General features: G+C 33.8%; 1 long non-coding RNA gene across 1 annotated transcript; it reads right to left on the bottom strand.

The window, feature by feature from the left end:
* Window positions 1–11,267: 11,267 nt before the first annotated feature.
* Window positions 11,268–18,058, bottom strand: LOC131040381 (uncharacterized). Its single transcript, XR_009358494.1, has 10 exons — window positions 13,376–18,058; window positions 13,219–13,287; window positions 12,874–12,941; window positions 12,621–12,688; window positions 12,368–12,435; window positions 12,132–12,209; window positions 11,981–11,998; window positions 11,783–11,853; window positions 11,618–11,694; window positions 11,268–11,501 (listed from the first exon to the last, which is right to left on the bottom strand). It is a non-coding gene; the product is annotated as an uncharacterized LOC131040381 (long non-coding RNA).
* Between the last annotated feature and the right edge of the window lie 6,299 nt (window positions 18,059–24,357).

The raw sequence follows: 24,357 nt of genomic DNA, 5'->3' as shown, positions 1-24,357 counted from the left end.
CTGAAATTGTTGGTATTATGGATGTGTTGCATTGGTTTTGTCATTGATGTCAACACTTATCAACACTTATTAGCACCTATCTTTCTGGAGATCTTTGGTTATGTTCATCGACATGTTTAGTGACATGCACAGTCACCGGTATCTGGTTCACCGGTAGGTTATATTGTTCACCGACACAGAGGATGACTTGTTATCATCTGGAGATTACCTTGTTATGTCAAAGACATGGTTTGGACACTTGGTTTTGGTGATTTGGTTATTGGTCTAATCAAGTTGGCATAATTGTTGTTACCGAGAAATTAGTCTAGGTTATGGACCAACATGTGTTATCTATTCTAGATCAGCACGACATGTTATGGAGATGATTTATTGATTGGTTATTACTGTAAATGCATTGAGCCGACACGATGCATCACATCTTGACTTATTTGTAATTGATTTAATTGTAATTATCTTAGTGAGCCGACCTACACATTTGGTCTTAGATTTTGGTATATATGTAAGATATCATTTGTGAGATTATGTGGTAGAGAAATGTAATAAGGTATATGTGAATATAAGTAGAGCTACTCATGCAGACATCATTTGAAGATTCAAGGAAGGTATGAAGGAGATAATCTGAACCTAACCGGTATTGAATCCAGCATATGAAGATGCTATTTTGAGCAGTACATTATCTAGGATTTAACCATCCTATTGTAGTCAATGTGACTCTCATTTTGTGATTGAGCAGGGAGCTCTAGGCAGTTGGCCTTTTTGCATGTGCAGACCCCATTTGTACACACATAATATCTGAAGTAGTATCATCTGATTGTGGGTAGCGTTTCCCACCGTTCTTTTTCCCCTTATAAGGTTTCCACGTACAAATATCTGTGTTATGTGTTGTGGATGTTATTTCTCTTTCTGATTCATGCATTAAGCTTCACCGATATTTTTATTAACTATTAAATTGTCAACCGACATTAAGTTTGGTTTACCAGTATTATGCATCAAGTTTGATTAAGTTATATTTGGGTTGAAATTAATAGTCAATTGATTCACCCCCCCCCCCTCTCAATTGCCTCTAGGTCCTAAAAATTGGTATCAGAGCTAAGTCCTCTTTTTGCAGAAGTTTAACAGCTTGAAGAGATTCTATGGCAACTAACTATTTCAGGAAGGATAGTCCAAAACTCGATGGAACTAACTATGGTATATGGAAGATCAGAATGGAGACACATTTGAATTGCATTGGAAGAGATATATGGGATGTTAAAAAGAATGGTTATTTTGGTCCTACATAGAGTCAACCTAATCCACCAAACTTGGCTAAAGATCAGGAGAATGATTGCAAAGCAAGAGAAGAACTTTTGAGCGCATTGTCAGATTAGCAAATCATGGGATTATAAGACCGATCTACTGCTAAAGCTATTTGGGATAAATTGGAGACATTGAATGAAGGTGATACCACTGTCAAAATTGCAAAACTGGAATGCTTCTGGGTCAGGTATGAAAATCTAAAAATGGAAGAAGATGAAAGAATTTTTGCTTTTATGGAAAGAGTTAATGAAATTATTTTAGGTATATGTTGTGGAGGATCCTTAAGTGAAGAAGAGATTGTTTCTAAAGTTTTAAGAGAATTGCCACCGGCATACAAAATAAAAGTAACTGCTATTAATGAATTAAGAACAATGCTTAATACATCTATATCTAGAGATACTTTGGTTGGAAAACTTTCAGCTTTTGAACTTGAGGAATTCGGTCTTGTTGCTACAATTAAGACAGATTTAGCTTTCAAAGCATCATCGTCATCATAATCTAAGAAATCTGATTGGAAAGCACTTTATGCAAAAGAAATTGAAGACATCATAAGAGAAAATGAAGAACTTGAAGAGGTTGAAGCACTATTTGCAAGAAAAATGCCTAAAGGTCGAGTTGGAAGTAAGTGTGAAGGTAAAGCACCATTTAAATGTTTTAACTGCAATAAAATTGGTCATATGACATCTAGATGTCCTAATAGACATGCAGCAACATTGAGAGAAGAAGCTAAAAGAACATTTAAGCCTAACCCTCAATATCAGAGATACAGATTTAAGAAGAATAGGGACAAATCATGTTACAATGCTGATGAAGGAGTTACTGATGATTCTGATGAGGAACTGGTAGACAATGGATGGGATTTTGTTACAATAACAGAAGATCAACCGACACCTACTATACAACCAGTAGAGCAGGCCCTGGCAGCTAAAATTGAAGAAAAGGATGAATAGATCATTGATTTCGGATGTTCACATCATATGACTGGTGATAAAAGTAAATTCTTAAATTTTTCAGGAATACAATGGAGGTCTAGTAAGATTTGGGGATGATCAAGCTTGTTTGATCAGAGGAAAAGGCACTATATCTTTTGCTGGTAAGCACAATACTGACAACATTTATTATGTTGAAGGTTTGAAGCATAATCTTTTGAGTGTTGGTCAATTAGTTGAAAAAGGATTTCATTTACAATTCAAGAATGGTAAATACAAAATCATGAATAGAACTGGTTTGGAAATTGCAACTGGTAATCAAACTAGAGGTAATATCTTTCACTTGAATAACAATGAGAAGACATGCTTGATTGCACATATTGATGAAAGTTGGTTATGGCATAAGAGACTTTGTCATGTAAATTTTGATTCAATTGTAAAGATCAGTACAACTAAGGAAGTAAGGGATTTACTTAAGATTGTAAAACATCACAATCCGGTATGTAAGGAATGTCAACTTGGAAAGCAAGTTAGAACAACTTTCAAGAGTATTCCAGAGAAATCCAATAATGTTCTTGATTTAATTCATACTGACTTATGTGGTCTGACAAGAACTAGAAGTCTACAAGGAGATAGATATTTTATGCTAATCATTGATGATTATTCTAGAATGTGTTGGGTTACTTTTCTCAAGGGAAATCAGAAGCCTTTGGAAAATTAAAACTATTCAAGGCAATGGTAGAGAATGAAACCGGTAAGAAAATAAAATGTTTAAGATCAGATCAAGGAGGTGAATTCACATCTAAAGAATTTAATACATTTAGTGAAGTGAATGGAATCCGAAGACAACTATCAGCACCTCGAACACCCCGGTAGAATGGAGTTGCGGAAAGGAAGAACAGAACTATCCTGGATGCAGCTAGAAGAATGATATCATAAGCAAACCTACCTAATGTATATTGGAGAGAAGCAGTGTATACATTAGTTTACACATTCAACAGAGTTCACATAAAAGGTGAAACCAGTAAGACCCCTCATGAACTATGGTTTGGTAATACTCCTACTCTTAAATATTTCAGAATATTTGGAAGCAAATGTTATATTAGGAGAGATGAGTATATTGGTAAATTTGATCCTAGAAGTGATGAAGGAATATTTCTCGGTTATTCATCAAAGAGAAAGGCATATAGATGTTTTAATAAAAGATTGCAGAAAATCATTGAGAGTGAAAATGTGAAGATTAATGAACACTTTAGAAGAGATTCAAGTTCTATGGACTCTAAACTGGAAATTGAGATAATCACAAATGAACCTATACATAATGTTGATCCTATCACACTAGCATCATTAGAGAATTCCACGGTGACTGAAGAACAGCAGTAAGTGAATACACCCAGGTATGTAAGATTGAATCACTCTAAAAGTCAAATAATTGGGAATAAGTATCAAAGAGTTATGAGAAGAGGAAGACTGACAAATAAAGAGGTGTGTTTACATCAGTTAATGAACCATGCGCAAATAAACATTGGATTAAGGCTATGGAAGATGAAATGGAACAAATTGAAAAGAATAACACATGGACATTGGTTCCCCAGCCTAAAAAACAAAAATGTAATTGGAACTAAATGGGTATTCAGAAATAAACTTAATGAAGATGGTAAGGTAATCAGAAACAAAACAAGATTAGTGTGTAAGGGATACTGACAGAAAGAGGGAATCGATTACAAAGAAACCTTTGCACCGGTAGCTAGAATTGAGACAGTTGGACTATTCCTAGCATTTGTAGTACACAAGAACTATAAAATATATCAAATAGATATTAAATGTGCATTTCTGAATGGTGATTTTGAAGAGGAAGTTTACATTGAACAACCTGATGGATTTTCCTTGACAAATGACAAAGATATGGTTTGCAGGTTAAGGAAAGCTTTATATGGATTGAAGCAAGCTCCTAGAGCTTGGTATGCTAGATTGGACAAATATCTTTTGAAGCTTGGTTACACTAAAGGTAATGTTGACAACAACTTATATTTCAAAGTGACTAATGATGACATCTTGGTTATTGAATTTTTTGTTGATGATATAATTTTTGGAGAAGAAGATGGATTGTGTAAAGACTTTTCTAATAAGATGCAGGAAGAATTTGAAATGTCTATGATTGGGGAGATAAAATTATTTTTAGGATTGCAGATTTCACAAACTGATAAAGGTATATTCATATGTCAATCAAATTACTTGAAGGAACTACTAAAGAAATTTGGTATGGAAAACCCTAAACTGGTAAGTACTCCTATGACTACAACTAACAAACTATCATTGAAGGATGATTCAACACCTGTTAATCCGACAAGATATAAATCTATGATTGGAGGTTTACTATATTTGACCCAAACAAGACCTAATATTATGAATGCAGTATGTATTGTTTCGATATTTTAGAGTAATCCTAAGGAAAATCATGAATCAATAATGAAAAGGATTTTTCGGTATCTACAAGGCACAACAAATCTTGGTTTATGGTATCCTAAAGATGAAAAATTTGATTTATGTGCATACACGGATGCTAATTGGGCAAAAGATGTAGATGACAGAAAGAGCACCATCGGTGGAGCGTTCTTTATTGGTAATAGATTGATTTCATGGTTGAGCAATAAACATAGTTGTCCATCATTATCAATAGCAGAATCAAAATATGTTGTAGCAACAACTAATTGTTCTCGGGTATTACGGATTAAACAAATGTTGAAGGACATAAAGGTAAAATGCAAATAAACTTTTATTATTTACTGTGATAATATGGCAGCAATTGATATATCTAAGAATCTAGTATTTCACTCCAAAACTAAACATGTTTCTATCAAATTCAATTTTCTGAAAGAGAATGTTGAAGCAAAAGAAGTGAAACTGGTTTATGTGAATACTAAAGAGCAGATTGCAGATATCTTTACTAAGCCTTTGCCTAAGGAAACTTTTGCATATCTCAGAGAGCAGCTTGGGGTAATACCCTCACTAGTAGAGACCTATACAGTTGGAGAATGGCATCAGACCGACAAAATTTATAGAGAAACCTTTTTCTAACTTTGATGGAGGAGAGCTACTTCTCAGAGGGAGTAGTTGGTTATAACAATTGGTATTTGTAATTAGTTCTATGAACTAGTTGTATCTGGTTTTTGTATTGCTTTGGAATTTGATGTCAAAGGGGGAGAGATATCTATGGAAAAACACATTATCTTTTGGGGAGAGATTACTCATTGGGGGAGAGATATTATGTATTTTGATTTTTGGTAATTGATCTCTTCGGGAGATTGTTGGTTTCTAGTTTATTGGCATTTTTCTGCTTTGGCACTTAGATGGTTTTTCCATATTGGGTTGCCATCAATGCCAAAGGGGGAGATTATTGGTATTATGGATGTGTTGCATTGGTTTTTTCATTGATTTCAACACTTATCAACACTTATCAGCACCTATCTTTCTAGAGATCTTTGGTTATGTTCATCGGCATGTTCAGTGACTTATGCACAGTCACCAGTATCTGGTTCATCGGTAGGTTATATTGTTCACCAGCATAGAGGATGACTTGTTATCATCTGGAGATTACTTGGTTATGTCAAAGACATGGTTTGGACACTTGGTTTTGGTGATTTGGTTATTGGTCTAATCGAGTTGGCATATTTGTTGTTACCAGCAAATTAGTCTAGGTTATGGACTGACATGCGTTATCTATTCCAGATTAGCACAACACATTATGGAGATGATTTATTGATTGGTTATTATTGTAAATGCATTGAGCTGACATGATGCATCGCATCTTGACTTATTTGTAATTGATTTAATTGTAATATTCTTAGTGAGCCGACCTACACATTTGGTCTTAGGTTTTGGTATATATGTAAGATCTCATTTGTGAGATTATGTGGTATAGGAATGTAATAAGGTATATGCAAATATAAGCAGAGCTACTCATGCAGACATCATTTGAAGATTCAAGGAAGGTATGAAGGAGATAATCTAAACCTAACTGGTATTGAATCCAGCATATGAAGATGCTATTTTGAGCAGTACATTATCTAGGATTTAACCATTCTATTGTAGTCAGTGTGACTCTCATTTTGTGATTGAGCAGTGAGCTCTAGATAGTTGGCCTTTCTGCATGTGCAGACCCCATTTGTACACACATACTATCTGTAGTATTATCTGTTAGGACTCCCATAGATACTGAGAGGGGGGGGTGAATCAATATCTATCTGGTTTGATGATTTCCTTAACTTAAAACATGTAGAACATATTAATAATATATACCAATAAATAGAAAGTAATGCAATAAACAAAAATAATAGCAACCACATGAAAAACACACCATAACATGGTAGTTTAACGAGGAAACCTAGTGTGGGAAAAACCTTGGTGGGATTTTTAACCCACAATATTCACTTACTGGCCAATAAGAGAATATTACTACTACAATAGGGGCCTGCACATGCAGGAAGGCCAAGTGCCTAGAGCTCACTGCTCAATTACAAAATGGGAAGTCTCACTGACTTTCAAAATGGATTATATAAATCCAATGTCTTGTACTGCTTCAAAATAGCATCTATTATGCCAGATCCAGTACCGGTTTATAGCTTTGCTTCATACATAAACCCTTAACCTATAATTCGCATAATAGGTCTGCCTTGTTTTTTTTCTCATTACATCCTTTTCTTCCTCTATAATGAACTCTTATATATATGAGTCATTTTACAACTCACCAAGTTGGCTTACAATGATTTTACAATAATTAACAAAATAATTTATAAACAAAATTCATGTTGGCCTTTGTGTCGGTATGCTTCCTTTCACTGTCGGTGCTGGTGGTTTGTGTGCCGGTGTAGAGTATGACCTTGCTAGTGCCAGTAAATTGTCTTGCTAGTGTCATAGGATTGTAAGGTTGCCATCAATGACAAAACCTTCAATCACCTACAATGTCTCATTGGAGTGTGCATTTGCCAACAATATCATTTGATTGTGGGTAAGGTTTCCCACTGTGGTTTTCCCCCTTACAAGGTTTCCACGTACAAATATCTATGTTATGTGTTGTGGATGTTATTTCTCTTTTTGATTCATGCATTAAGCTTCACCGGTATTTTTATTAATTTTTAAACTATCAACTAGCATTAAGTTTGGTTTACCGGTATTATGCAGCAAGTTTGATTAAGTTATATTTGGGTTGAAATTAATAGTCAACTGATTCACCCCCCCCCCCTCTCTCAGTTGCCTCTGGGTCCTAACAGAAACACATTTGGACTATATTTGCCATCCATAACAACTCTAGATAGATTACATACATCCACACAACATTTGCACACAATATATCCAAACACAAGTCTGATGCACTCCTTCCAGCATATCTGCATAATATAGAAAGCACCTTATTACAATCATCATAAATATCTACCAATATACAACCATACACCTCTGCACCATATCACTACCAAAATTATATCTAGACTACCAATCACCAGCAAGATAGACATGTTCATAACAAAACTTAACCAAATCACTTCTCATATCACCTTCGGACCAACATCTACACCACCAACAAGTTTGACACCATCATCTAGACCATCAACAAGTTTGGCATTAATGACTACATAAACTAAAATGTGCAATAGAAGAAAATCAGTATATCTAGGTGTTGTAAGTGTGTATTTTATAATATGTAGTTATAAGACAAATTGCATAAAGACTGATTCATATATAGTTTGAATAATAAACAATATGAATATTATATAGCATTTTTTATGAAGTTCTTCAAGTTTGTGAACAAGGCTTCTAAAAGGAACATACATTTTATCATGTGGGACAATCTTATTATAGATTTTGGTTATCATGAGTTGAAGACTGTTAAAAAAATCTAAAGAGTAGGGTTTTAGATTTGAAATCAAAGTTAGATTATTTTGATTGTAACAATCTAATGATGTGAAGTGAAAAATTTTCAATTTTGAAATCTATAATTAATAGATTATTTGTAACGCCCTTATGGTTGGTGCTTAGACTAAGGATTTTGTGATTGTGAGAGTTGGTGCTCTTAAACAAGGTGTTTGGTGAGGGTTGGTTCCCTAAAATTATGTATATACATTATTGATTTGTGGGGCTGTATTAGGGCAGTAGATTCTAGTAGCATTTCTCATAGTGGTTTTTCCCATTTCAGGTTTCCACGTATTTCTTATGTACTAGTATCTACTTGTTGCATTCTTTTTAGTTCTAATTTTAAGTTACTCAATTTATCCAAAAATCTAATAGTTAAAGGATTTGAAAGTTTCATCTACTACTGATTCACCCCCCCTCTCAGTAGTAGCATTGTGTTCTACAATTGGTATTAGAGCCTGGTGCTTGAAAAGGCTTAATCAACATAAGTAGATCTTGGTTAAAGAACACATGGCTTTTTATAAGGATCCTCCTCAAATAAAGCCCCCTTATTTGATGGTACTAATTATGGTTTTTGGAGTATCAGAATGGGAAGCTATTTGTCTTCTTTGGGGTTTAATGTTTGGATGTCTATTGTAAATGGTTACACAATACCTAAAACTCCTTTAATTGGTCCTGCTGAAAAGAGAGAGTATGAAGATTTAATGCTAAGTCTAAGAATGCAATTATTTGTGGTTTGTCTAACACTGAGTTTGTTAAAGTGATGCATTGTCAAACAACTATAGCCATTAGGGATAAAATGAAGAGTATCTATGAAGGTGATGAAAAAGTGAAACAAGCAAAGTTACAAACATACAAAACAAAATTTGAAGAGTTAAAGAAGTAAGAAGAAGAGCATATTGTAAATTATCTACTTAGAGTTGATGAGATTGTGAATGCAATTAAAGACCTTGGAGATGATATAAAGGACTTTGAAGTTGTTCAAAACCTTTACCTTCAAGATATAATACTAAAATCTCTGCAATAGAAGAGGCCAAAGATCTTAGTAAAATTATAGTTGATGATTTCCATGGCTTTCTTGAATAGCATATGAAATGAGAATGGTTCGTGAAAATACTTCTAAAAGAGAAGTTGCATTTAAAGTAATAAGGAAAGCACATAAGAGAAGTTTTGAATCTGATTGTGATACTAATGAAGAAGTTGTAAATCTTATTAGAAATCTTAAAAAGGGTTTTGACAAGTCTAAGGGAAATTGCCTTTCAAGTACTTCAATTGTGGAAAGATTGGGCACTTTTTGGCTAAATGTCCTCATGGTAAAAATGACAAAGATAATGAAGAAGACTTTAAGAATAAAAACAAAAATTAGTTTCGTCACAAGAAAACAAATTATTCAAAGAACAAGAAAAGCTTGTGTATCAAAGAAGAATACATCACCAATTCAGAAGATAGCAATGAGTGTGTATCTGATAGTGAAAAATATGAAACATTGTTCATGGTTGTTTAATTAATTATTGAGGATCAAAGTAATGATGTTTCGTATGATGTTGAAGAAGGAGAACTATAGACTTTGAAGGTGAATTGTTATGTGCCTTAGAGGAAATTAGAAGATTGAAGAAGGAGAAAAACAAACAAGAGACCTCTGCATTGGAAGAAAATGAAGGACTAAAGAAAGACTTTGAACAAGGTAATCAAATGATTATCATTCTAAAAGCTAAAGTTGAAGAGGCCAAGAAAAGTTAAGAGGTAATAAATTCTAAATTTTTGTTGAAATTTGAAGAATTTTTTATAGTAGAAACTAAAGTAATGGCTTTATGAAATGATCTCCATTATACAAAAGTGAGCCTGAAAAAAGAATAAAATTTGTGAAGAGTTCTAATATGTTGGATGAAATGCTAGCCTATCAAAGGGTAGACAAAAATAAATCTAGTTTGAGTTTCAGCGAAGGTCAAAGCTCTCGCACAAGTAAATCTTTCAACAAGAATGTTAATAATGATGGTTTTGTTAAAGTCCAAAGGCAGAGAAGGTATTCACAAAGGTTTCCTCCTATAAGAATAGTTTTAGGCAACAATTTCTATTCCTATTTTTATGGTTATTACAGCTTCTACAATTATTTTGGCCATAAAGAAATTGATTGTAGAGTTATGTCAAGAAGGAGAACTAACTTTGTCAGTAGAAATTATTTTTATTATTTAAAGGATTTCAATGTAATGTCTTATAAGTGTCAAAATGTTGGCCACATTGCAAGACAGTGTAACGTGAGTTTTGCAGAACATAGAATAAAAGGGAGAAAGTTCTTAAGTGGTCCTAAAATTTTGAAGAAAGAAGCAAAAAAGTGTGGAAGAAGAAAAAAAGGAAGACCATGATTATTTAGACTACTTTGCATACAAAAAAGTAGAACCTTTGGATAAGTGTCAAATACCAACACATTGTAACCTATTTAGAAATCTTTGTAGCTATATTTGTAGGAGGAAATATTGATAGGACCTTAATACAAGATTCATCCACTTCTCTAGGAGACCTACACAACCACCAAACAAGTAAGAGAGAACCCTTTTGAGCTCAATTTTCCTTCTTACCATGGGTTGCATCTTGTCTTAAATGCAAATATCTTGCACTATTACTTTCCACATATATTGGGTATATAAGATGTTAAAGAGACTTTTCAATAATCAATCTAGATTATAACATTCTCAAATTATTAGTGTAGAATATTCCTTTTTCTAGATAATCTTCTACGAAGATGAGCTTCCTTAGGTGTGTTTCCTCTTCTACTTATAGTTGTATTGAGTTTTGAATACCACTAGTCTTAGATCAATAGAATTACATGCCTATTCTTAAGCTACTTCACCTCAATTTTAAGATACAATTGCTCTCACTTCACTATAACTAGCAGTTGCAGGGGAAGTGCCTGCAACAGGAGGCCGATAGGTCTGATTGTAAAGGTAATATGTCAGTACATGTATCAGAGTTGTAATATTTAGAGGTATATTAATTCAAATAGATAATTGCATAGCAAGAAAGTTTTGGTTTTCCACATTGTATAATTGAATAAGAAATTTCTATTAAAGTTAAATAGATAAGTGTACAGTAAGAGAGTTTTAGTGTACATAACCCAACCAATGGTTGTTCCCAAATTTGAAAATTTTCCACCCACCATCCCCCATGCTGGTGTATGCAGCATGATGTACTTGAAGAAAATATCATGAATATTTGATTTACATTTTTTTTTGTAGGGTATATTAATCCCAACCAAATATTTTTGTTGGACCCAAAGTATTGTTGTTATCCACCCTCCATCCCCCATCTTGGTAAGACCAGCATTGTATATAGCCTTTTGTTGAATTCCATATGATTTATATGATGAGACACCTGCATCATTGTTTCATTTATATAAGTTAGATTTGCATAACATGTAAGCTTGGTGAAGTTAAATACTTTTAAAACCTTGAAAATCTGAAATGTAGTAATTTTTAGTAATATAGTACCTGATGGATGTGAAATGGTAGAATTGGAATGTCACCTATCATTCATGTCAGTATTTGTTTGTTGTGAGAGATCTTTTCTGCAGATAAGTTTTTGAAATCAATAATTAAATTTGGTTGAAGAAGTGAAAGTAAGTTAATTATTGTATTCTGAAAAGATTTACATACCTTGATAGTATTGACATTGGTGTATTGGGTGTTGTTCTTTATGGAAAGTTGTATTCTTGAGTGAAGAAAACCTAAAAGTGTGAAGGGATGTTAAAGAGAGAAGGTAGTTAATGTTGAAAAGAATAATAGTTATGAATTGAAAACCTTCACAAACCATAATATGTAAAAAGTGAACATGTGTAGAGATAGATGAACAACCTAAACAAAGTAAGAAACCTGCAAGCACAGGATGAAAAATCTTAAGGTTGTTGCAAATAATACGTTTTTTGCATTATTAGATTATACTCAATTATTCAATCAAAGAACTTGAAGGTGTAAAGGAATGTGAATGAGAAAGTATAATACTTACCAATTGTAAAGAGTGACATAGTGAGCAAATACCAGTAGAAAACATTATATGTGTAAAAGTGAATAGGTGCCTTGCAGACTGAAAGTGGTCAAATTTACAAATAGTTAAAAAACATGAACAAAGCAAGAACCTTGGAAGTAAGTCACAGAAAATATGAAGAGTGGTGCAAATAATATATATTAGAACAGTAGTAGTGGATATTAAATGTATTGAACAACTGGGTAAGGTTTACATACCTTGATGTTGTTCTTTATTGAAAGCTAACCTTCAGAAACTATAATACCTATGAAAGGGAAGAGGTGTCCTGCAGATTCAAAGTGGTCACGTGCACAAACAACAAAAGAACATAAAGAAAGTAAGAACCCTATTAACAAAGAAAGAACCCTGGAAGAACATCATAGAAAATTTGAAGAGTGTTGCAAATAATATGTATTAGAATAGTAGTAGTGGATATTAAATGTATTGAACAACTGGGTAAGGTTTACATACCTTGATGTTGTTCTTTATTGAAAGCTAACCTTCAGAAACCATAATACTTGTGAAAGGGAAGAGGTGTCCTGCAGATTGAAAGTGGTCACGTGCACAAACAACAAAAGAACATAAAGAAAGTAAGAACATTGTTAACAAAGCAAGAACCCTAGAAGTACGTCACAGAAAATCTGAAGAGTATTGCAAATAATATGTATTAGAACAATAGTAGTGGATATTAAATGTATTGAACAACTTGGTAAGGTTTACATACCTTGATGTTGTTCTTTATTGAAAGCTAACCTTCAGAAACCGTAATACCCGTGAAAGGGAAGAGGTGTTCTGCAAATTGAAAGTGGTCAGGTGCACAAACAACAAAAGAACATAAAGAAAGTAAGAACCCTATATTAGAACATCATTAGTGGATATTAAATGCATTGAACAAGTGGCTAATATTTGTAATTGTTATATTCATATATTTTACAACTTTCTTTGTTGGGTTGCATTGGAACCTATGATAAATAATAATATATGAGAAAGTAATTTTGGTAAATAGCAGGGAAAAAATTTGTTGAAAGCAACAAAATCGTTGAATAGGAAGTGGGTGTTAGATATGTACCTTTTGTTGTAGAGTTGGGACATGTAAAAGGGCTCTTCAATTTCATAGACGTTAGTTGTGTTGTTGAACCTGAAAAGTACAAATATTGTTTTGGGTTGATACATTGAATAGAAGATATACAATACGTGAAAACATAATGAAAATGTGATTTGCATACCTGATTGTGTTTGTTCTGTAGGTATGTTTCTTTTGTTCTGTGCGACAGCTCAAGCAAGTGGGCTTCCTCAGCCTTTCGAAGAATTGTTGATGTTGCACCTTTCAAGTGTGAGTACCTTTGGTAGGTGAAGGCTGGTTGTATACGTAGGTGTTCAATTACTTTTACTCTTGAAAGTGTTGTGAATGTTAGGCCTTGTTTCTCTATTTTGCCAATGTCAACTATGGCAAAGTCTAATGTTAACCCCTGTGATTTGTGAATAGTAATGCCCCAGGCCATTGCTAGTGGAATTTGTGTGCAGTTTCCTCTAGTAATTGGTGGAATAGGCACATGTTTTGCATTTTGTGGATCCCATTAAGGCCTAGTATAATGTTTGAAAAGAACAATCACATATTTAGGCAAATCAGGTGGTTTGGAAGCTGCATTGTAAATAATTCGTTTGATTTGACCCAAAGCACCATTTACAAGGCCAACTTCTATCCATAAATTTGCAATAAGCATAATTTCCTAGTATATAGAAAGAAGAATTTCAAATGCTAGTTGTTCTTCTTGGTGTGCCTGCTTATCTCTTTGATGGGCAATGATTGTTGTTGCACGTGCAATTGTGTTAACATTTTTATGTTGTGTGCACTTGAAGCTGCATTTGTTGCAAACAAATGCTTTTGTTAGCTGAAGTGGTTATTCTGATCAAGTGTCAAAGCATGGGTGGACCACAATTGGAGGGATTCCCAGTCTGTTTGCAATGGTTTTGTATTGCGGATATTAAGTAACATTTCACGAAAACTTATCTATCAAGAACTTGTGCCTTGTTGATGAAATGTAATATCCAAGGTCACAACCATATTGAATGTGTGCCATAGAGCTAGTACCATTGAGTGAGATGCGTATAATGGCCTATCCATAATTGGGAGAATTTGTGCAAGATCACCAACCAAAATGACTAAGATAGCTGCAAATGATTTATGTTGTCTGCTGGGAAAAACTTCTCGCAATCTTTTATCAATCTTAATGAGTAATTGAGGGCCAACAAAGCTCATTTCATCTATTAAAATGTAACATAAATGTTTGCATTGCTCTTGAAACATTAATAGGGAATGGCTTGTTAAGGGTTTGTATTCTTGAATGGGTATGCAGAGAGCAACATGGATTGTGGTTGCTTGGATATTATATGTGGAAACACCTATTGGTGCTAGTACAAGCAAAGGGTATCGTGCAGGTTCTAAATTTGAACTTAGTTGTCTCTATATGTAGTCAATAAGAAATGATTTTCTAGTGCTTGTTGTGCCTTGAATGATTAACCGTAATGGTGAAGAATGCAAGTTCTGTTCAGCATGAGTTTTAATGATATCAAGTGCAATAATTTGGTTTCTTGCAAGCTCATAGTTAGTAGGTGCATTTAAATGCGGGTTGGAAAGGATGTGGGGTGCCTGGCTTTTCTCTGTTAAAATAAATTGAGATGCTTTTGAATGCAGTGGTTTAGCAGGTATAGAAGAAATCCAATCAAAGTGTAGATCAAAATCATGTTTGCCAAGCATTTGAAGAGTAGCAACGTCAAAGTTGTTTGACACTCCCATTTGTGATAGGAACTCCCATTCGTACAGATCTTCATGAGTAGATTGTTGAATGTCTTCTCGTTATAGCTCTTCACCATTTTCTATTGTTATGTGTTCTTCAAAACTATTTACATGCTAGCGGATGTAATCTATACCTTGAAGATGTTTCCAATTCATTATAATTTCTTCAACTAAGTTCCCTATATGTAGAGGAATGATTCGAAATGGTTTGTAAAGAAGTAATTCACTCCAACAGAAACTTTCAAAACTATTGTCCTCTTCTAAAGGTAAAGATTTGTGGTGTGGGTAGACATTTACAATTGCTGGTAGCTTTCTTTTCATCCATTTACATGATTTATGCTGATCAAAATATGTATATAGCTGGGCTGAATGAAGTAGAGTCAGGTTTGCTAATTTTGATGGTCGTTTCATGTAGTTTGAGATGTAAGATATTAAGCTTTAAGATCCTTCATCACAATTAGCTATTTGTTGAAATATTCTTTTGCCAACATTGAGTGTTACAAATTGGTGTGTGCAAGATATCAATGGGAGTTTAAATAGCATGTGACAAGTTTCTTGTGTGCTAATGTCCCTATTAGCAACAATTCCCATCAATAGTCTTTGGTATGCCAAGAGAATTGTATCATTTGAATTTGTTGATTCAACTATGTGTTTCAGGATATTAGTATAACTTTTTGACTTCTGTTCAGTTTTGGATGTGTACTTCGAGATATATTGTAGAACTGCTTTTTTGGAGCAGACAGGTTGACAGTCAACATTAGCCCTCCATATGGCGAGCATGGTTGGGTTGTGTACATTTAGATGATTGACATTCCTTGCTAGTTTGTATGATGGGTTATTGTTGTCATCTAATATCAATGATGATTCATGTTGTTCAGGCCAAGGAGCTTTGTACTCACATTGAAGGGTTGAGTTTTTTTTCCTCAAGCAGGTATACTCTGAACACTTGGTATGTTGTTGAACAACATTGAGCAACTCTGTATAATTAGTGCAAGGATCAGACTTGGAAATGATCTTTGTATCTGCAAGATATGGATCTGAAGTTGCAGGCATATATTGTTTGTTCAAGTGATCTTCTTCAGGGCGTGGATTCCATGTTGTAATGTACTGGTCAAAGAAGTGTTTAATTGATTGGATACTTGCAGGATCTGACCAATCAAGGTTATCGACATTTGGTGCTTCTGGTAACCAAAGAAAGCCATGTATATGTGCAGATCCTTGGTGTTGCCATTCATATCTGTACCAATGGTCAATAGTTTTTAGTTCTTTGACAATTACTTCATCATGGCAGATTTGAAATCTTAAGTGCAAGTATAAGGCTGTAATGTGTGGATTATTGACTAAATTTTCAATAAATTATCTTTTGTTGTTGGGTTCAGGAGTTGACTTTGTTTTTGGCAATAAATTATGCAAGTCTGGCCATTTTGTATCAGCTGAGCTTAAGGTAAAGAACAGGGTAGGTGTACCTAACTATTCTATCATGGATGTAAGATCACGCTAGGATTTTCCCCAAAATGCTTGTGTAGCATGCAACGAGGCTGCATATCACATGATATGATTTGGCAATTCACTTGAGGGTGTATTTTGTAAGTATTCTTTTAGGCCATGAAGGTTGTGTGGAAGACTATCTTCTAGATTAGTCTTAATGAAGATAACAACTGATTGTTGGGATTGATGTCTCATCATAAGATTGTAGATATAATATCTAAAGCAAACATGTTGCCCAAATCTTTGATCATAATATTTGATCAGGTGCAAAGCATATTGATGTAAGTGTACATGCTTTGTTCTTTGTTGTAGTGGTAAATCCATTCCAGAAGGGAAAAGTGTTGGGAATGCCATGGAAAGGAGGCCCTTTGTATTGTACTCATTGATGGGTGATGTACTGATTTGTGGCCAAGGAATAACATTGTTGTTGCTGTTGTCTAGATGGAGGATGTTTTTTATGGCATCAAGTTCTGGTATTGATGATGGCAATTTTGGGATAAATGAGGAAGTATTCTCCCCTATTTGTTCTTCAATGTGAATATTTGGCAGAGTGGAAGTATCTTGAACAACATCTTCTTGCAGTGGATCGACTGAATGCAGTAGCTCTGTAATGTCAGTGGACTAGTCTGGCAATAGATGCACTGCATCTAGATCAACGACTACATCCTTGTAGTATTGATCATGTTTCATTTTGTAAGCCAATGCATTCATGACGTGAAATCTATTCACATAACAGTCATAAGTTAATCCTTGCAAATTGGTTCTACGGACAATAAGAATTTCTAATTGTTTAATATGACGAGGTAATGTTATTGCAATTTCAGAAATATCTTGTGGGAAGTTTATTGTATGGCTAGAATATTTGTATTGGCCTCCCCTTGCATGTGTTACTTGTAAAACAGGGGCAATTCTTGATATGAGCATTTCTTCTACTTGAGAGAGAGACTTTAAAACAAAAGGTTGCTCACCTGGGTCCATATTGTTTGATAATGAGAAACGGCAGAGCCCTTTTTCACCATAACATCTCATGCACATAAGTATGTGATTGACTTTTTTAATAGTCATGCCCACATACATTTCTTTACAAACAGAACATGGCTATGTGACCTCTAACATATCAATCCTTTTGTGGAAATTAGACAATGTATTTTGAAATGAAAGAGTCTTCACGGCAAGTTTAGGAGCAGTAGAATATGTTTGATTGCCATTAATTTGCTCAAGATCATTGTTTTCTATTTGTAATAACTTTCCTGAGTTATTGCCAGGTCTGTGTAGTGCATGATGTCTCAATTGTCATTTCCTGGGGATATTGGCTCTGTTCTTTGTATAGTAAGTTCTATTGGTCTGGCTTCTCTTCAATTTGATAGCATCAATTTGTTGGGGCAAGGCTAGATAGATATCTAATATTTCAAAGAGAGTAGAGGTATGTCAGAATTTTCATAATTGAAGATAGTTAACTTTGAAGTATGTATTAAGAATGTATGAGAATTGAAAATTGCTTCATCTATGGTTATGTGACTTTAGAGGATTTGTTCTGTATGTAAAGTGGTTTCATGATGTTTATTTGTACATGTAGTGATCTATTCTGTTGTTTTGTTGAATCTGTTGTTTTTATGGAAGATTAAGGTTGTATGATTCACCCCCCCCTCTCATCTTATTAGCTTGGCATCTGTACTTAACATTAAGTATCAGATCTATCAAATTGTAATATAGATATGCACAGATATAGTAATTTCTAATATATACAGATGTATGTATACATATACACATGTATATACACGTATCATTTAAAAATTCAAAGTTCTGTATATGAACATATGCACATATATAACTACACATGTATATATAAAAAAGACTATAACTATGAATACTTATATATAGATATGTACATATATAAGTATACTTGTATATCTGTAGAATTCTATAACTATGAATAATTTTGATGTTGTATAGTTATATAAATAGATATTATAAAAAAAAAAAGATATATGTGCATATATGTATAAATTTTTCTGTTGATAAGATAGAATTTAGTACATTTAAAAGTAATGAGTATGAGTGAAAATAACTTATGTCAAGAGGAAAAACTTTCAAAGAGATAAGAGATAGATGTAAGAAATGTACGTATAGATATTTACAGAATTAGCAATGCGTTTGTAAAAGGTAATTTTTTGTATATGTAAAACTATTAAATATATAAATTATCTAATGTAATAATTGTATTGTAAACTGAAAGTTTAATAATCAGGAAAGATGCGTTATAACTCTAAGCCTGCGTACATAGGTGGCCAATTTCTACAAGTAGTGCATGACACTCAACTTTGAAGTCAACAAGAGAGACTTTATTGACTGTGACTTTCATCTTTGATTCTGAATTATATGTGTCAGTGGAAACCTGCAGTGTGAATGAATAGTGATGTGACAATAGTCTCTTAATCTCTAAGCAAGGTGTTTCTATTGTTGTTGCATCATTTTGTAGTGCGCACAACTCTTTTGCAGATTTGTGTAGCAAGTGAATGCCACCCTCATCAAATGTTGTGGCCCATAGAGTACCTGTGGCATCTTGTAACTTTACTAGCAAGAGGTAACTATAATTACAGTCTTGCATAGTCATTTCACATCTAGAGCAGAACCAAGAATCATCAACTTGTTGTGTACATTTTTTTTGCAAGGCCTTCCATTGACTATTAGTGGACAAGTTGCATAATAGAAATTTTGGTCAGTTACATTCACAAAACGTAGAACAGCTAGCAAAGTAGTCTGAATTGTTTCTGGTTTGATACTCATCCTCTCACGGATTGAAGAAATATTCATTCTGGTATATTTCCCATCTATGTGGATAGTTTCTGCAACAAAGGGTACAACAAGCAAAGGCTCATTTCCTCTTAATGTTAGAGGTTCTGCTTCTGGAAAAGTTGGGTTGATATGTAATGTGGTTGCAGCTGTTATGTTTATGAGCTTCCCATTGAAATAGCCAACATGAGCATTACGCAAAGCAAGGATAACTACACTATCATCGGTTAACATATTTTTCAATTCTAGGCCTTTTCGGTCTGCCATTGGACCCCATAGGTTGATGCCAATTGTTGAACCAGATAGATCATTAATTTTAACAACACATTTCTATGTTTGACTGCCATCTTTCCTATGTATTGGAATGATATCTCCAATGTATAAAACAAGGCCAATTATGTCAGCCAACATGTTATTTGTTAGAGGAAACAATTCACTAATGGGCATGAAAAGAGGACGTTGTTGATCTGCTTGTTCTTCGTTGTTGCAACGTTTCAATATGGATGCATCTGACAAGATGATTTCTAAATGATTGTTTAGTTTGTTGTACGTCACATTTGACTCCTTAATGGATCCCTTTGAAATAATATAATGTGAACCTGCGTCCACACGGTTAGAGTGTACCTGAGCTATTTCATCAAAACATGTGACTCTAATTTCAGAGCCCTCGCAGTCAACAATGTCAAAGCTAAACACATGGCCATTTTTGGTGGTTGTGCTATATGCCTTAATAGGGCATTTATGAGTAACTCTCCCTTTGATTGTTCATTTATTCTGGTATGGATTCAAATTTTTGACAAGGTTTATATTTTCAAAAGTTGTTGTTTGCGGAGATGGCAATTCAGTGGCAAACTGAAGAGATCATTTAGATGTTGATGGTCTATCCTCAGACATTATTTGTGGTTGTTGTTCTTTGAATAGATATACTGGTTTACCAAAGAACAGGCAATCACTTTGTTTCACTTCCAGACTAAGTATTACAATAGTCCTGTGAAAACAAAAGACTTCTTTTTAAATTACTGTTAATTATACTTAAACAAAATTAAAAGGAGATGAAACATATTGTATTTAATAACCATAGTTTGTTTCCTACCTTGTGTTCCATATGTATCCGCATGTATAACTCGATAATTGGATTATTGTGCCTATTTTTAAAATATCTGAATCTATCAGAATAGTATATTTAGACGGCAAGATTTCCAACTGCATGTATGTGCCATCAGATAACACTAATTTATGTCTGTCAGTGTCATCTGTGTTGTTCTGCATTTTCTGAAATGACAAAACTTGTATCAATGTTGAAGGAAGGTCATCCCCAGCATTGATAGATTGTATTGAAAAAGGGGTAGGGGCATATTCTTCGGTTTTTGCCTACAAAAAATAATATGAATATAGAAGATTTAATTTAAACGTTAAGTAGGTCATATATTTGCTTTCTTGTTAATGTAAAGCTTGTGTTAGTAAAGTATGTAATCAAGCTATGCTATCTATAGAGTATTCATCTACATTTGCACTATGATATGAAAAGAGGATGCATGTGGTAATGAAAAGGATGGTATGGAAAAGAGAGATGTATTGTCAAAAAAAAGAGCATAAAAGCTTTCTATTTTGAAAAGCTTTGATAATTTAGCTTACCAAATTATTGAAAAGCTTTGATAATTTAGCTTACCAAATTATCAATTGTGGAGTGCTCTATTAGTTCAAAGGTGGCTGCTGAAGATGCCATTGTGCATATATACCTTTTGACAATTAAAAGTAAATTATAAGCATGATGAATTGTAGTTTCACTTTATGATTTACATATTTGAGAACATGTTAACAAAATATGAGTTCATCTCATCAAAGATCATTCAAAATATGAGATGCATCTGTTTGTTTCGAATGATAATCAAAATATGAATGTAACTTTTCAAAGATTCAATAATTACAAAAACACAGGTTCAACCCAAGCAACCCATCCAAGCACGTTATCAGTCAATTTAAATTTTATGTCTCCCAATGTGAAAATAACTATTGGATCAGTTAATTGTTCAGTACTTGGTATTGGTAAAGGCACTAATTCAATACTATGTATGGTTGTTATAGCACTACAAGATGTAGAGAGGTTCTATGTTATTTGGTTTGGTGAGTTATGTTCGTAGTGCTGAATTATCTTTCTGAGGTTGGTCTTTAACTTGTTGCTTTCTTGCAACATGCTTTCAATGACATTGTTGATGTCCTTTGTTTCTTTGAATCTTCTATCCATTGTTGAAATTTGATTGTGTTAGTGTGGTTGTTTTTTCTTGGAATGATAGAATGGAAATGCATTACTAAAAAAAGTGAACATAGAAGAATAATACAACATATCTTTAAGTAGATCATTTTTTTTTTTTGTAAATTGTAACGAATTTAGTATTGACATATTATAAAAACTTGTAATAATTAGATGAATACTTTAAGCTTTATAAATTGACTAATGCGCCAACTTTGAGTTGTGATAACTTTTTTTTTTGATATATAAATTTCAGAATGAATTTACTATTACTAATTATCAAATTGCCATTAGTTTTATATTCAAAGTCATACTATATATTCTAGTCGGTTAGTATTACTGAATCATGCAGTCGGTACACACAAAGAAGTCGATATGAACAGTCTAGCCGGTTATAGAAGAAAGCAGTCACAGAACGCAATATTCACCGAGTTGTCTACCGAGTATTGTCTCATGGCTACTGAGTAGTAAAGATAACTCACCGAGTTGATATTCACCGAGTGAAAGGTTTTACTAGATACATTGAACCTGGACATGCACATGAAAACGTGTTACAAGATTGAGGCACATCTAACTATTTTTACATTGGAAATTGCACTAGAAGATTATGTTTGATTACAAGGTCAATCTAACCAATGAAATATTTTGTTTAGATATTCATTTGAGGAATCTTTTTGTAAGATCGAAGCAATGAATTAGATCACCACTGTAAGAGATCTATTTATACAACATGGGAAGAGAGAAATGAGTATGGATGAATGTGTATGAGTGTATGTGTGTGTATGCATGAAGGAAGATTGTTACAGAGACACGGAGAGGTCACCGAGAAGGTTATCAGTGAATAGTCAAAGAATAGAGTAAACAAAAGGGTTTACTGAGTTACAATATGGGTTACTGAGGTATGCTACAAGCTAGGTAATCTTATTCTGAGCACATGGAATCTGCTATAACATTTTAGATGTAAAGTTGCATATATTTGTAATGACTCTATTGTAATATTTTGAAGTTGTAAGAGATACCTTTAACAAGGTAAAAAACTCTAACCAAGTCTATAAATTGTAAATCCTCTAACCAAGTGCAACATTTATATAGTGTTGTGAAATCCTTTAGTAAGGTAGATCTAATAGATCTTGTTACTCCTAATAGGGTAAGCTATCAGAAATAGCTAAATGTAGCTCTAACTGGGCAATCTTTATTATTGCAATAGTGAAGTTGTGGGTGCCATCCTCACCGCAATTTTTCTCTCTAACCAAAAGTTTCTATGTGACCAAAATATATGTGTTATGGAGTGAATCATGTATGATTGTTATCTATTTGTTTTAACTTTATTTTATGTTACTGCACTATTTTGTTTATGCATAACAGTAAGGTTATTATTAAAGAAAATTTTTGGAGTACTGATTCACCCCTCCCCTCTTAGTATGTTAGCTTTCCATATTGGGCCTAACAATTGGTATTAGATCTTGAATCTTGGAAAAGGGTTTAACTACCTAAAGAGAAAGATCTTATCAGTGGAAGGCTACAAAAAATCTTGGAGGATTGTGTATCTACAAGAAGAGCTAGATAATGCAAATCAAGTGATTGCAAACATGCAAAGGCAAATGCAAAAATCTCTAAAAGTAAGGAGAAGATTATCTGATGACTTGTAGGATTCTCAAGAGCTAGTGGAACAAAACGAGACATCATCTGAGAACAGTATATCTGAAGAGACTGAAGAAATGATTGGAATGTTGAAAGAAAAGAACAAAGCATTGGTTGATCAACTAAAAGCAATGAAAAGAGAACATGAACATTTCAGTACACAGATGACTGAAAATCTAGATGCATTAAGGATAGCTGAGGATAAAGCAAGAGATCTACAAAGGGAGAAACAACAACTTGAAGCTCTAGTATCTGATAAGGATGATGAAATCATAAGGTTAACTGGTATTCAACAAAATATGACAGATCAACTAGGTTATGCACATCATGAACCAATTCTAAAGAATGATGAAAATCAATCATTGAAACTTGAAGTATCAAGGTTGACTGGTGAACTTGAAACAGAGAAGAAATCCAAAGAAACATTGGGGAAAAGTTATGAAGCATCAAAGATGTTGGATGAACAACTGAATACAAGAAGACCCTACAAAGATGGAGGACTCGGTTACAAAGGAAAAGAATCAACTGAGAAAGGAATTCATACTACCGAGAGAGGAGAATCATCAAAGCAAGTTGGAAATAGGAATAACATCAAAAAGAAGAAGTCTATTTGCTACTACTGTGGAAATCAAGGTCATACTGCCAACATATGCCAAATCAGAAAAGGTAAGCAACCGAATATCACTAAGCCCAATGGATATTGTTACAATTGCAATATATATGGTCACACATCTAATCAATGTAGGACAAAGTCTATTAACAACTATTAGAAGGCAAAATTCAAAGGGTTTTGTAGAAACTGCAATAGATATGGACATAGTACCGAGAAGTGCTGGTCTAAGCAAAAGAACTACATGCGGTATCCACACTGAGCAAACACTAGAGGTTACCAAACTGACACAGATCCTTACCGACAATATGCAGCAGTACCATGGGATTACAATACAAGGATATGGTGTGAATGTTGTGGAAGATATGGACATTTTAGTGCCAACTGTTTTATAAGGTTTGGAATGAACAACCGAAGATCATGGAGAAATCCTGGTATGGCATGTTTTCATTGTCACAAAGTTGGACATTTAGCTGGAGATTGCAAAGATCAACCTAGAAGAGACACTGAAGAGATAAAAGAAAAATTCAAGATGATTTGGAAAACGAAGGAAACTATGTCAGATGAAAAAAGCACCTTACCTACCGAGTTAGGTGCACCTATTTCAAATTAGTCAAGAAAAGGTATG

This window comes from Cryptomeria japonica, chromosome 7, assembly GCF_030272615.1.
Source record: "Cryptomeria japonica chromosome 7, Sugi_1.0, whole genome shotgun sequence".
Lineage (NCBI taxonomy): Eukaryota > Viridiplantae > Streptophyta > Pinopsida > Cupressales > Cupressaceae > Cryptomeria > Cryptomeria japonica.
Note: the sequence above shows the minus strand (reverse complement) of the source record. Positions and strands in the feature narration are given on the sequence as shown.